General features: G+C 44.5%; 1 pseudogene; it reads right to left on the bottom strand.

The window, feature by feature from the left end:
• Positions 1–365: 365 nt before the first annotated feature.
• LOC141575404 (G patch domain-containing protein 8-like) lies at positions 366–3661 on the bottom strand (annotated as a pseudogene).
• Positions 3662–13710: the final 10049 nt, after the last annotated feature.

Below are 13710 nucleotides of genomic sequence, written 5' to 3'. Positions count from 1 at the left end.
TTTCTGTTTATAACCTTTTTAGTCTAGCTTGGTGGTGATTCTTTTTCCTTCCTACCTTCCTTCCTTCCTACTTTCCTACCTTCCTTCCTTTTTTCTTTTTTCTTTTCTTTCTTTTCTTTTCTTTTCTTTTGTTTTCTTTTCTTTCTTTCTTTCTTTCTTTCTTTCTTTCTTTCTTTCTTTCTTTCTTTCTTTCTTTCTTTCTTTCTTTTCTTTCTTTCTTCTTTCTTTTTTGCATCTAGCAGAAAACAAATAATTTATTTTTTTGTTTTCAGTTTATAACCTTTAAAGTTTCTTAATTTAACTAGGGCAAACATATTTACATAAAGCCACCAGAACAAGGATCACTTAAAGAGCTGGATGTAAAAAATATGATTGCAGTATACTACAAATATGGAATCTTTTTATATGAATTACAAAAAGCAGCATTTATGTTTATAGAGTTCAGTGCGATTGTTTACATTAAAAAATCCTGTAAATTAAGAAGGCAACAACGTGACAGAAGAAAATACAACCGCTGGACACACGAGCTCCTCTCTGGGGAAGCACGTGGGTGACTCTGTCCTGCAGAGCTTCTATTCATGACACGATCTTCTTTTCTGGGATATGCAGGTGTCTCTTCTGGGGTGACGGACACGAGGACAACAGTGCCAAATGTGTGACTCTTTGTGTGGGAAGTGGATCGAATGACAGCCTGAGTGGCATCTAATTCCAGGTCAGACCCCCTTTCCACCTCACTCTGGATAAATAAGGTCACCAAGGTCAAAGACACTGAGAAGACAGGACAAGATAGACAACCCACCAGCCAGAAAGGAGAAAAATGTTTTAAAATTTATAGCTAGAAGTGCAGAGTATAAAAAGTAGATGGAGTAGGGGAATATTTCAACTTGACTGTTGGGCGGTGTTGCTGCAGAGGGGCGGGTAGCACTTCCTGGTGCACTGTAGCTTAGGAACACAGGCGAGGGAGGGGCAAACAGAAAGGGGAAAGGGAACAAAATCCCTTTTGGGGATAGCAGTAGATTTTAGAGCGAACCCTTTAGAGTAAACCCAAAGCAAACCTCAAATCTAAAACCACCCCTGCAAGTCATAATTCAATTCTTTGGCTGTCAGACAGCCCATCCCAGCTTTTACTTGCTGGTATTAATGGCTCAACACTCCCAAAGGAAGAGTTATGGGCCACCTTCCCTGGCCCTACCTGGACTTCTATCCCTCAGCTCATGTGCCCTGGCTGGGGTGATGTTGCAGGTCCTGACCTGAGAAGATGGGGCGAAGCAGTGGGTGAAGGTGGGGGTGGTGGCAGCTGCTGCGGCAGGCCACGAGGCAAGCAGGGCCAGGTAGAGGGCAGCATGTGGGACGGGGTGGAAGGTGAAAGGCCCAGGATGGACCGCTGAGGCGGGAATGATGTGGATGGGATGGCTAGTGAGAAAGGTGGCAGGGTGGCCAGGGATGATTGCGTGAGTAAGGTGGGACAAGGAAATGAGGATCAGGTGAGGCTGGGGAGTATGATGTACTGGGGCAAGGGCTGGGGTGAGGGTAGGGGTGGATGCCGATGGCGGCGGCAGCTGCTGCGGCTTGATGCTGTAGGACACAGGCTGAGTGGCTGTGCCGGAGGTGGCAGAGGCTGTGGCTGGCTGCTGAGTGTGGACGGGCTGCCAGGCTGGAGCGGCTGGGCCGGGGCAGCAGAGGCTGGGCAGGCATTTGCTCGCTGGGCCAGCAGCTGCTCTGGGTGTGTGCTGTGTGGCCTGCTGGAGCTTGCTGTGCTTCTCCAGCCCCTGAGGGGCTAGGGAAGCACCTCGGTCCATCAGCTGAGTCAGTCCTAGGCTTCCCCCCGACCCCGGAGGTGCATAACTGGGGAAGTGCTCCAGGTCTGACGCTGTAGGCAGCAAGCCGGGTTCCACAGGGCCTGGTTGGCTGCCACTCTCCGAGGACTCGAGGGTGTCCCCAGCACTGGCATCAGGGAGCAGTTATGGGTGATGGTTGGGTCCCCAGGATAGCAGTCAGAGTGCACTGGGGAGCCTAGTGGAGCCACAGGGTGATTAGCAGTGGCTTCTTCAGACTCTGGCTCTTCTGGGGGCAGGTCTGATAAGGGGCTGGCTGTTTCCTCTGAGGGGAGCTGATGTCCAGATGGGGCATCTCTGCTCCCTGGAGGCCCTTCTCCTGTGTCTGACTGTTCTTGCTCTTCCCCCTTTCTCAGCCAGACTCTTCACATTTCTTGGGGCTAGGCTTTCAGGAAGCTGGGAGCTTTCCTATTGGTGGAAGAACAGGCTTACTGCTAAGAGAAGGTGGGAGCTTGGGCCCAAACTGACCTTGTGGAGGGTCCTTGAGCTTCAGCCAGCTTTACTAGGGGTGGCCAGCATCTCCTCACTCACACTGGGTTTCCTCTCCACTTTCCTCGACTGAATCTTCTCCAGTAGTTTGGCAGTGACTGTTCTTGTCTTCAGGGCTGCAGTCACCTTCTGACCCTCTTCCTGCACCGATGTTGCTGTTCTGGGAAGGTGGGCCTAACCCTCTGCCATCTTCTTCTTCTCCCCGGGGCCTTCTCCCCAACCCGATCGAAAACAGTGGGGCGACCGGGAGCGGTAGATTTTAAAGCGAATGAAGTCTCGACAACCAGACCGCCTGTCCTCGGGGCTCTCGTGACCCCATGATCCCTTCCTGGAGCCTGACCTCTGGGAGGGGCTCCAGGTGTGCGGCCGCGGCCCCTGCTGCAGCTCCGGCTCCGCCGCCGGCTGTGGGACCTCGATCGCCCCCTCGTGCGACTCTGAGACAGGCGCCGGGACTGGCCGCAGCTGGGGCTGTGGTCATCACCAGAAGATGAGTATTTGTGCGCTTTGGTCCGGTGCTTGGAATTGGCTTAGTCTGAGTCATCCGAGTCATGGGAGCTATTGGAGTGCCTTTGTGATCGGTCACTATAGCCACTGTAGCTGTCACCAGAGGAACTGCGCGGCCTACTCTGGCAGCTCTGGTCTGAAGACGCGTCTGAGCTACTTGAGTAAGAAGGCCAGGGAGGAGCGGCGTGAGGAGCGGCGCCGGCCAGGCCGTGAGCGGCTGCGGGAGTGCTCGCTGCCCGGCTCCTCCACCCCCTGCTCCCCCCTCCTCCCTCCTCCTCACTGTACTGGGGTGGGGACTTCAGGTGCAGCCGGCGTGATGAAGCACGATCACTATCCTCATCTCTGCTGGGTCGACTCCGATGGCTGGAGCGGCTGCTCCGTTTGGTGCTAGCTCCTCGCTGGCAGGATGAAGCTGGAGGTTCATCTTTGTGTTTCCTCTCACCGTGATCTTGGGAGGTGCCACCGGCCCCACCTTCATCCTTCTTGCCGCTATTTCCTTCTTCAGCTAGAAGGGGTCTCCGCTGGGAACCGTCCTGAGCTCGCCGCGTCTTCGTGGTGGTGCAGGGCTACCACTCCCAGCGGTTCTGGTTTAGGCCCCGGCTCAGGAGCTTCTGGGGCTGATGACTTATTTTTCTTTTGTTTTCATTTCTTGCGCTTCTTAGGCTGCTCCCCAGACTCTGCCTTAGAGCTTTTCTCTTCTGGGTCAGCTTTGTGTTTCCATTTGTGTTTGCTGGATTTTTTGTGTTGCTTTTTCGTTTTGTGTCTGTGGGACTTACCAGATCATTCTTTCTTGCTAAGAAGGCTTCTCCATGTGTCTTCTGTCTCTGACCCATGGCTGCCTCTGGATTCTTGCTTATTCAGGCTGCTACAGGCAGACCCTGAAGCAGGGGCATCCAATCCACCTCCTGAAGAATGCTCTACATTATCCCCCTCTTCCTTGCTTTTATTTGGCTCACCAGGATCACAGCCTTGGAGACGGTCCTTTGAGGAGCCTCCTATGTCCTTTGGCTTTTCTGTCCCTTTAGCTCTGGCATCGTTGTTCTTTGAAAGCTTAAAGTCAAAGTACAAAGAGTTACAACTGTATGAAATGGAGGGTTCTGCCTTCGTGAAAATTAATAGTTCTGATGGTCAGTGGAGGGCAGTGCTTTCATCTTTGCTCAAAACTGGAAAGAAGGGACCAGTAGGATGTTTAGGCTCCTCCCGGCTTTCTTTCCCTGGTGGAGGGGCCTGAGGGGGTTCTTTAGAAGGGTTAGACTCTCTGAATCCTTCTGACTGACTTTCTAAGCTTTGTTCACTTTCATCCCCTCCTGAGGTCGTCTTTGTCTCAGCTTTGCTCCTACGCTCTGTGGGCTCAGCCACACTGGTTTCCGTCGGTCTTTTCTAATCCTTGGCTTGCTGCCAGCTTGACGCAGCCCTTAGGCTTGGGAGAACTACTTGTTTTGCTCTCTGGGGGATTCTTTGGGTGTGTACTATTATCACCTTCCCTTTGTTCACTGGCTGTCATGAAGAGTAGGAAAGGAAGATTAGGTTTTACTTCGCACTGTGCTGGGGGGATGTAGTGGTAGTATTCTGGCTCTGCAGCCCCAGCTCCTTCTTCTTACTTCATTCTTTTTAACTTAGATAATGTTGAGACAAGGGACCCTCCATCCTGAGCGTGTTCATCCTCTTTTTTACCATCAAGATTACTGCCACCATCAGAGTCTCCCACCTTCTGAAGTCCTTAGTCAGAAGCCTTCTCAGCAGCTTTTGTTCCATCTTCAGAGGCCCCTTCCTCTGCCTGGTCACTGAAAACTGATGCTATTGATTCAAGTTTGACAGGACCCTTCTTGGCAAAGGAAAATGACAGCCCCAGTTTTTGCAGTGGGGTCCCCAGATTATTCTTAATGCCAAAGCTGATGCCTTGAGAGGCTAGCCAGTGAGCCTGTGCCAGTCCAGTGGTATTAGTGATTTGTATTGCAGTGAAAGGGCCTCCTTTATCTGTGGAGAATTCAGATCCCAGGCCGCAAGTAGCGGGCCACTTCCAGGTGCACATTCAGCTTGTTTTCTTTGCTCTGCCAGCTCATGGAGCCACCGTAGGGCTTTCTCCTGTTTCCCCTCATCCTTGCGGGATTTTGAAGATACATTTCAAGCAAACTCTCTCTGCTTAAGATCCTTCCATCTCTGCTTGTGTGCATGACCATAGGAGTTGATATGGTTGTCAAATTCCTGGTGTTTCTGATATTGCTTATCACGGAGTTCACAGTAAAAGCTGGCTCTGAGATCTTCCAATGCTTTGGCAATAGCCTTTTCTTTGTCAACATAATCCCTGTACTTATGTCTCAGTTCTTCTGTGTCTTCTTTTTCCACTTCTAGGACACGGTGCTGTACCGCAGCATCTTCAGCATAAGCAAGCTCCATTTCCATGCAAACCCATGCCCATGACATCATACTTGACAACAATCAGAATGGGATCAGTTTTCCCCTGAAGAGATTTTCCCCAATGCCTGGCCCAGCTTCCACCCATGTGTCTGGAGTAAGTGATGTCCAATACTCTCCAGTTCTATAGGCTTGTCAAGTGATGCTTGTTCAATTTCCAAATGTCTTTCTTCATACTGATCAAAGTGATTACCCTGAAAATCTTGGTCCTTGTTGAAGTGGGAGAAGCAGTCTGCCCTCTTGCCGCCTTCACTCCTCTCAGGATGATGTTCTCCGGTTCACTCCTTCCCTCCCATGACACCTGCCCCTTGCTCCCCTCTTGGTGATTCTTAAACTTTGTGATTTCTGAATTACATTTCATGGAGAAGGCTGACATATGCTTGGTGCTTTTGAGGAACAGCCAGTATGACTGCCAAGGACTATGCCAAGGGAAGGTATTAGGAGATGAAATTAGTGAGGTAATAGTGTAATATCATATAGGGCGCTAGGCTATTGTAGCAACTTTGACTTTTGCTGTGAGTGATCTGGGAAGCCATTCAAGGATTTTGGACAGAGGATTGACATGATCTGACTTTGAGTTTCACTAGAATTCTCTGGCTGTTATGTTGAAAATAGAAGTTGGTAGGGGGTAAAGACAGAAGCAGGGAGATCAGTCAGGAAGCTGTTACACTGGCAAAAGGTGGTGGTTCTTCAAACAGGGTGGTAGAAGTGGTGATTATAAACTGTGCTCAGATTCTGGATACAGGGCTGACGGAATTTGCTGATCAGTTGAATGTGCAGTGTGAGTGAAGTCAAGGGTTAGTTACCCTGTAGTTTTTGGTTTGAACAACCAGAAAGTTGGAGTTAATATCAATTGAAACAGGAAAAAAATGGAAGGAACATGTTTAGGGAGGAACCTGAGGAGCTTGGTTTTGAGATGTTTACTGACATCCAAGTGAAGATACCAGGGATGCAGCGGGGTGTAGAGTTCAGAAAAGAAGTGTAAATCATCAATGTACAATAAGACTTCCTGTGTTGATGGACATGTTCTGTTTCTGTGCTCACCAGTTTTGTAGTGGTAGTTAGACTGAGTGAGATCACGAATAGAATAAATGTAGATAGAGGAGGGAGGAGATGAGTGGACTGAATCTGGGACATGCCAGTGATTAGAAGCTGAAGAAGAGGAAGTATAGGGGTGTTCAGCTCTGTCGAGGACAAACAGGAGACTGATTGCCCAGAATCTAAATGAAGAGTTTCAAAGAAAAGTGAGAGATTAGCTGAATCAGACGCTGCTAATAGGTTTTGCAGGATGAAGACTGAAAAAATGACCATTGGTCGAGCTGTAGGGAAGTAATCAGTAACCTTGACAAGTACGTGGGATGAGTACCTGACTAGAATGGGCACAAGAGAAAATCAGAAGCCCTCAGACATAGCCAGCAGTAATGTAACACAGTGCAGCCACTGTGGGAAATGATTTATCAGTTCCTTAAAAAGGTAAATACAAGCCAAAACATGGAAACAGCCTAAATGTCCATCAACAGGTGACTGGATAAAGAAGATGTGGTATATTTATACAATGGAATACTACTCAGCCTTAAAAACTGACAACATAATGCCATTTGCAGCACCATGGATGCTCCTGGAGAATGTCATTCTAAGCGAAGTAAGCCAGAAAGAGAAAGAAAAATACCATATGAGATTGCTCATATGTGGAATCTAAAAAACAAAAACAAAAGCAAACAAACAAAAACAAAAGCATAAATAAAGGACAGAAATAGACTCACAGAGAATACAGACTTGTGGTTACCAGGGGGGTGGAGGATGGGAAGGGATAGACTGGGATTTCATAATTGTAGAATAGGCTACACTGTATAGCACAGGGAAATATACACAAAATATTATGATAACTCACAGAGAAAAAAATGTGACAATGAGTGTGTATATGTCCATGAATAACTGATAAATTGTGCTGAACACTTGAATTTGACACAACATTGTAAAATGATTATAAATCAATAAAAAATGTTAAAAAAAGGTAAATACAGAATTACCATAGGAACCTACAGTTTCACCCAAGAGAAGTAAAAATACATGTCCATACAAAAACCTGTACTGAAATATTCATAGCAACATTATTCATAATAGCCAAAACATAGAAACAGCCCAGCTATCCATGAATTTATGAATGGGTAAGCAAACATGGTGTAGCCATACACTGAGTCATTATTCAGCCTTAAAAAGGGATGTACTGATACATGCTAAGGTATGGAAACGCTTTAAAGGTATGATAAGTCAAAGAAGCCAAGTCACAGAAGACCACATATTATGTGATTCCATTTATACGAAGTGTCCAGAACGGGCAAATGTATACAGACAGAGAGTAGGTCAGTGGTTGCTTAGAACTGGGGGAGGTAGGAGGGAAGTAGAGACTGACTGCTAATAGGTATAGAATTTCTTTTAGTTGGGGAGACAAATTTTTAAAATTAGATCATGTTAATTTCACAATCCTGTTAATATACTTTAAAAACATTGATACTTTAAATGGGTTAATTATATGGTATGTGAATTGTATTTCAATAAAGCTGTTTTTAAAAAGAGAAAGGTAAGGAATTGACAAGAGTACTTGAGACGAATAGAAGAATTAGTCTTAGGTAGTACAGCTAGTTCATCCTTAGCAACAGGAAGGAAGATAAGATGTATTAAAAATAGTTGCAGGTAAGTGGGTAGATGGTGGTTGTGGTAGCTTTTTGGAAGGTCTTTTGACTGTTTTTTTTTCTCTCAGTGAAATGGGAAACCAGACCATCAGCTGAGAGTGAGGATGAAGGAGGAGCTGTTGAGGATGGGAAGGAAGGTGTAACACAGACGAGTGAGGAGGGAGGTGCAGGACGATTCCTCAGCATCACCTGTGAGGTTGGTGAGACCAGCCAGCAGGGCTTCTCCAGTCACATTCCGCTGCACAAGTGCAGGTCTGAATAGCGGGATTTAACCAGAGCTGGGTTTTTGCCAAGTGAGCACGTTGAAGAGTCTACAAAATTGAAGATATGTGTAGAGAGTGATTATAAACATGAGCCATAGAATTTAAGTTGCATTAAGAGACAATAAGGCTATAAATATGTGGAAGGAAGATGTGATTGGGTTAATGGATGGTAGGCTCTGATAGAGCTGAAGAATTTTTGGAACCTGATAATAACAAACCCATGTGACCATAAGATCTGAGATAAGGTGAAATAGAAGATTTTTGTTGGAGAAGATGTCAATTAACAAAGGCCAGGGTATCAGATGAGTTATCTCTATGAATATTGAAATTACTGAAATTTATGGCAAGGTTTGTGTCAGAAAGAGAGCTGGAAATGAGGAGATTCAGTGAGAACGTCTCAAGACCAGTCAGAAGTTGGTGGAGGACTATAGTCAGGCGGGTGGATAATGGGTAGTATTAGATGATGGCACGGGTATTGCAACTCGGCATTTCAGGGAGAAGAGGGAGAAGGAATGACAATGAGGAGCAATAGATACCTGATCTACCTCCAGGCTCACTGGTAAGAATGTATGAGAGAAAAGAGCTTTCACTAGAGAGGGTGGGAGTATCATCAAAGGACAAATTTAATTTAGGCAAGAAGGTAAAGGACAAATTAAGAAAACAAAATACTTGGAAAATTTTGTTGTTGAGAGACCATGAGTTCCAGGGGACACTGAAATTCAAGATAAGAATTTAGGAGTCATTCATATAAAAATAGTATTTAAATCTTTGGAAATTGGTGAGATCATGAAGAGAGGAAGTATAGAGAGAGAACAGAAGTGGGTCCAGGATTGTCCCCTGAAGCTTCCCAGCATGCCAAGATTTGGGTAAAGCAGTGTTTCTCACCTTTTTTTTCATTGTTCCCCAAGGAGCCTTTGTAGACATTTGTGTCCTAATCATGCACTCCAGGAAATTTTAACACCACAGATACACTGTTTGTCTCTTCATGTACTGTGACCCTTTGAAGGCCACAAACCATTATAATATCCGAGATAATTTCCCCCCACCTTCCAAGAAGCATTTTTTGCTCCTTTGGGGGCAAGTTTGCCTCCACTGAACTGCATGGGTCACAGGATAGAGAAGTGAGGGGAGGAGTAACCACTAAGACAGGAGAAAAGCCAGGAGAGGGTGACATAGTGAAGCCAGGAGAAGGAGCGTGTGAGAAGGGACAAGAAAGGGTCCTGAATACTGGAGAGTACTTTCCACATGATTTGGCAACATGGAGGTTACTGTGACCATCACAGAAGCAGCGTCAGCACACTGACGGGCCAGAAATGCAGCGGTGAGTGAAGAGCATCTAAGAGGCGAGTAAATGAAGGCTCAAGTGAGGGTGGCTTTGAGAAGCTTGTCTGTAGATGAGTATGAGGAGTCGGCGAAGAGCAGGAGGAGGCTTAATGGGGAACATGAGCCTTGCTGTCAGTTGTGTGATACAGTTAGACTCTAAACCCTTACAAAGAAGCAGAAAGAATGTTTTGGTAGGTGGAAACTATTTTAAACTCAAGCTAGAGGTGAAAACATGTAAGACGTATTTGGAAGAATGGTGAAGGAGTACAATTTGCCTGTGGTTGGTAGCTGTGTGTCACACTGTTTTAGGGATGGAGACTGTATTAGTAGGCTGCAGCTAAACTCAAGAGTCTTGGGAGCTAAGCAGGACAGTTTGGGTTTACTATGGTAGGCCGCTTAATTTATCTTAGTTTCTTACGTGGAGTAAATAACATGTTAAGTGCAATGTTTAGGGTGGTCTGGTTGAGACCAAACAGGAAACAGTAGTTCACATGTAGTCAAATATTAACCGATTTTTGAATGCCTACTCTATATAGAAAATGTGTATTTTTGAGCCCAGTTTCCTATTCATCTCTTCCATTATCCAACCACTGTCTGCCCTACTTTTTTTGTTCTCATATCGTGACCATAGTCACCTAAACATGCACTGTCCAGTATAGCAGTCACTAGCCACGGGTGGATATTGAGTGCTTGAAATATTGCCAGGGTGAACTGAGATGTTCTCGAAGTGTAAAATACACCCTGGATTTCAAAGATTTAGCCCACACAAAAAAGAATATAAAATATCAATAATTATTTAAAATGATTATGTGTTGAAATTAAATATTTATAATATACTAGGCTAAATAAAATGTTATTTATTAATTTCACCTGTTTCTTTTTACTTTTTTTAATGTGGCTACTAAAAATTTAAAGTTACACATAGACTCGCATTTGTGGTTTGCATTATATTCCTACTGGACAGCGCTAACCTAAATCATGCCGCCACGCCACAGCTGCTAACTGCTTTCTAGCTCTGCTCTCTGTGCTGTCAGAGGCTGATGCCACCTACCTGCCCTCCACCCTGCTAGTTAATGCCATCACTCTACTTGTCTTTGTCTACACTGCCCGGTGAGAAAATGAGCTCATTTGCTGTTAGTTCCCATAACTAAAGAACACGTAGTGGCAGAGACCCATGAGCAGAGGCAGAGGGTGTCTGAGTGGAGGAACTAATGGTAGAAAGGGGTAGGACTGGAGTGGAAATAAAAGCATTGTCAGTTGTAATGCCTCATCATTTACAGATGAGGTGAGCTCAGAAAGGTGAGATAACGAGCTGTCTCTATCTGGACACCTTCTTGTCAGATTTTTAAAAATCTCAAAAATATATCCCCTTTCCCTCTCCACCCCTCAAAAGTGTTTTTAGTATATTTTAAATTCCTATACTTTTCTTTTTCTTCTCCTCTCCCTTTTTTCTTATCCAGCAAGCACAGACTTATGTACTGTGGACAGCTTATTTGAAGGTGTCAGCAATACAGTCAGTGTGACTACATAAACGTACTTTACAATGAAAACGTTAACATGGTATTTTTCTTGAAAAGAAAGTAACTTGGTATATTAAATTTATCTAGCTAGCAAAGTCCTGAGGAAATAGGACACATAATAGAGAATTTTTTTTACTAGAGAAAAAGAAAAATCAATGAAGGCTATCCAGATCCGGGGTACCTAAAGAGGCCTGAACATCCTTAATGAGGGGGCTCAGCTGCCAGGGACGTCGTGAGAGTAGTATGATCCTAATGGGAGGGGGGAGGAGCGAGCCAGCATGATGTGAGGAAAGAGATTCTGAAAACTCGGCCTCACCAAAAGTGAACTTTATTCAAGGCCAATCCTGCCAGAACAAATGGTTTAATTTTCTAAGCTCTGTGGATTTTCTCCTCTTGAGCTTACTCCAGTTCTCTGGAGAAACCAGAGGTACTTTTGCATTAATAAGCAAACAATAGAAGAAAGATTGCAAAAGACTGTAAAATTAATTGCTTCCCTAGCACCTAGCTGAGGAACCACAGGGAATGGGGATTTTGGCTGGCAAAGGTTAGAGGAGGAGTGAATTTTAATTTGGAAATTTCTGTTCCTAGAGTGTTAGAGCAGGGCCAGAGCTGGGCACAGCTTGTTGGAGGCTCTAGCATGGGGAGAGGAACACGGCAAGCTGGGGTACCTAGGAAGCGCTGGGGGATCTCAGTAATAAGGTGAGGAGGAGGTGAAGGTGGAAAGCAGAAAATGGGTAGGAAGACAAAGTAAAAAAGCATAGCACAAACTAGAACGTGCAGCGTGACTTTAACCACGCAGGCCAGTCTGTGTGATGGTGAGACTAGCACTGTGTGTCACAGTCAGGAAAATAGTTATTGAGATGGTGGTGCTGTCTGACTTTTCAAAAGATAACTTATGTTCATCTTTTGAAAACAAATACAATAAAAGGAGGTCAGTGTGGAAACATTTTAATTTTGTTCAGAGTTGACTGTCTCTCCTTTTTTCCAAATGCTCACCTGGGGCTTCTGCCAAGCCTTCTCTTCCATTTTTGGCTTAATGTAGCTAGCTGCAGGTTTTTGTTCCTTGATTTCTCTTTGTCTAGAATATCCCATTAGTAGCAAAGTCTGATGGATCCTTTCTCTGAAATCCTTTCCTCTCTCTGTGTGCTGGTGCTTCACAGCAGGGTTTACTGCAGACTCTTTTGTTTCCTCTCCTCTCCAAATTAGCTTATGTACCATTGTTACCTTCCTAAGCACCAATTTCATCCTTCACTTTTCTGCTTTATTAAAAGCATAAAGATCCCTTATGATTTTTCACAAATAGCCAAACTTATTAATGTATTATTTATGATTTTCTATAATCTGATCAAGTTTGCCCATCCAGCCATATTTCCCACCACTCTGCAACATAATCTTATGTATAAACCTTCTTATAATCTGTCCATATGGCACGATGTTTCTTATGTGTGTTTTTTCCATCACTTGTTCTCCCTCAGAGAATGCTGCTTCTCTCACTACCTTGGCAAGTTCTGTCCATTTTTCTGAATCTGGTTTAGATATGATCCTCTCCAAAGGATATTTCTAAGTGCTACAGGATTTATCAACATCTCTTTTCAAACTCATTCGGTGCTTAAGGCATTTATTACATTTTACACTTTATTATACTTTATCATTATCTTAATCTCTGTTTCCTGTATGTTCTTTGCCCAACTGGATTATTAGCTTCTTTAAGGGAACAGGCATTTCCAAACAAGTTATTTGCTTTAACCTGTTACTAAACACAGAATAGATTCTCAATATTTTTGATTGAAATAGTGTTGTTGACCAATTGTGATAGAAAGGTTAGATAAGCGAGATAAAGCAGCATCCGTAAGCGATGATTTACTTAGATATCTGAAGCTGAAAGCTGCTCCCTTAGAAACTCAAACTCAGTCTTGTAAAAAATCTAACTCTCTATTATAAGATTTCCTAAAAATATAGATATCTATTGCTGCATAACATATCAGCTGAAAATTTGGTTGCTTAAAATAATGAACATTTGTTATCTCATGTAGGTCAGGAAGCTGGGTGCAGGTGAGTGATTCTGGCTTAAGGTCTCTCTCTCTCTCATGAAGTTGCATTCAGTGTGTCAGCTAGGATGCAGTCTCATCTCCAGCCCAACTCAGGAGGATCTGCTTTCAAGCTTTTGTGGTTATTGGCAGGATTCAGCTCCTCACAGGTTGTTGGATTGAGGTCCTCATTTCCTCACTGTGCCCAGAGGCCTCCTTCAGCTCCTTTCCATGCAGGTCTTTCCAGGACAGCTCAAAATATGGCAGCTGGCATTCCTCAGAGGGAGCAAATGAGGGAGCACCATGCCCAAAGCCACAATAGTTTGTATTCTTATTTTGGAAGTGGTATCTCATTAATTCTGTCATTTTATTCACTAGAAGGGAGTCCAATCCACACTCAAGGGAAGGGGGTTATAAAAAGGTATGACTGTCAGGAGATGGGGATGATTGAGGTCCATTGAAGAGGCTGCCTCTATCAACTAGGCTATTCTCTTGTCCATAGAGGTTTTCTGACATCAGAAAAAGAGGAGTTCTTAACTGGATTTTTTTCCAAAATTATTCTATTCTTAGCACTTAAGTTTTTAATCAATGATAGCCTTTCTAGAGTCATTTTAATATTGAATAATATAGTGTTCTGTATC

The sequence above is a fragment of the Camelus bactrianus genome, chromosome 28 (genome assembly GCF_048773025.1).
Source record: "Camelus bactrianus isolate YW-2024 breed Bactrian camel chromosome 28, ASM4877302v1, whole genome shotgun sequence".
Taxonomy (NCBI): domain Eukaryota; kingdom Metazoa; phylum Chordata; class Mammalia; order Artiodactyla; family Camelidae; genus Camelus; species Camelus bactrianus.
The sequence above is the reverse complement of the archived record's forward strand: the minus strand, read 5'-3'. Positions and strand labels throughout refer to the sequence as shown.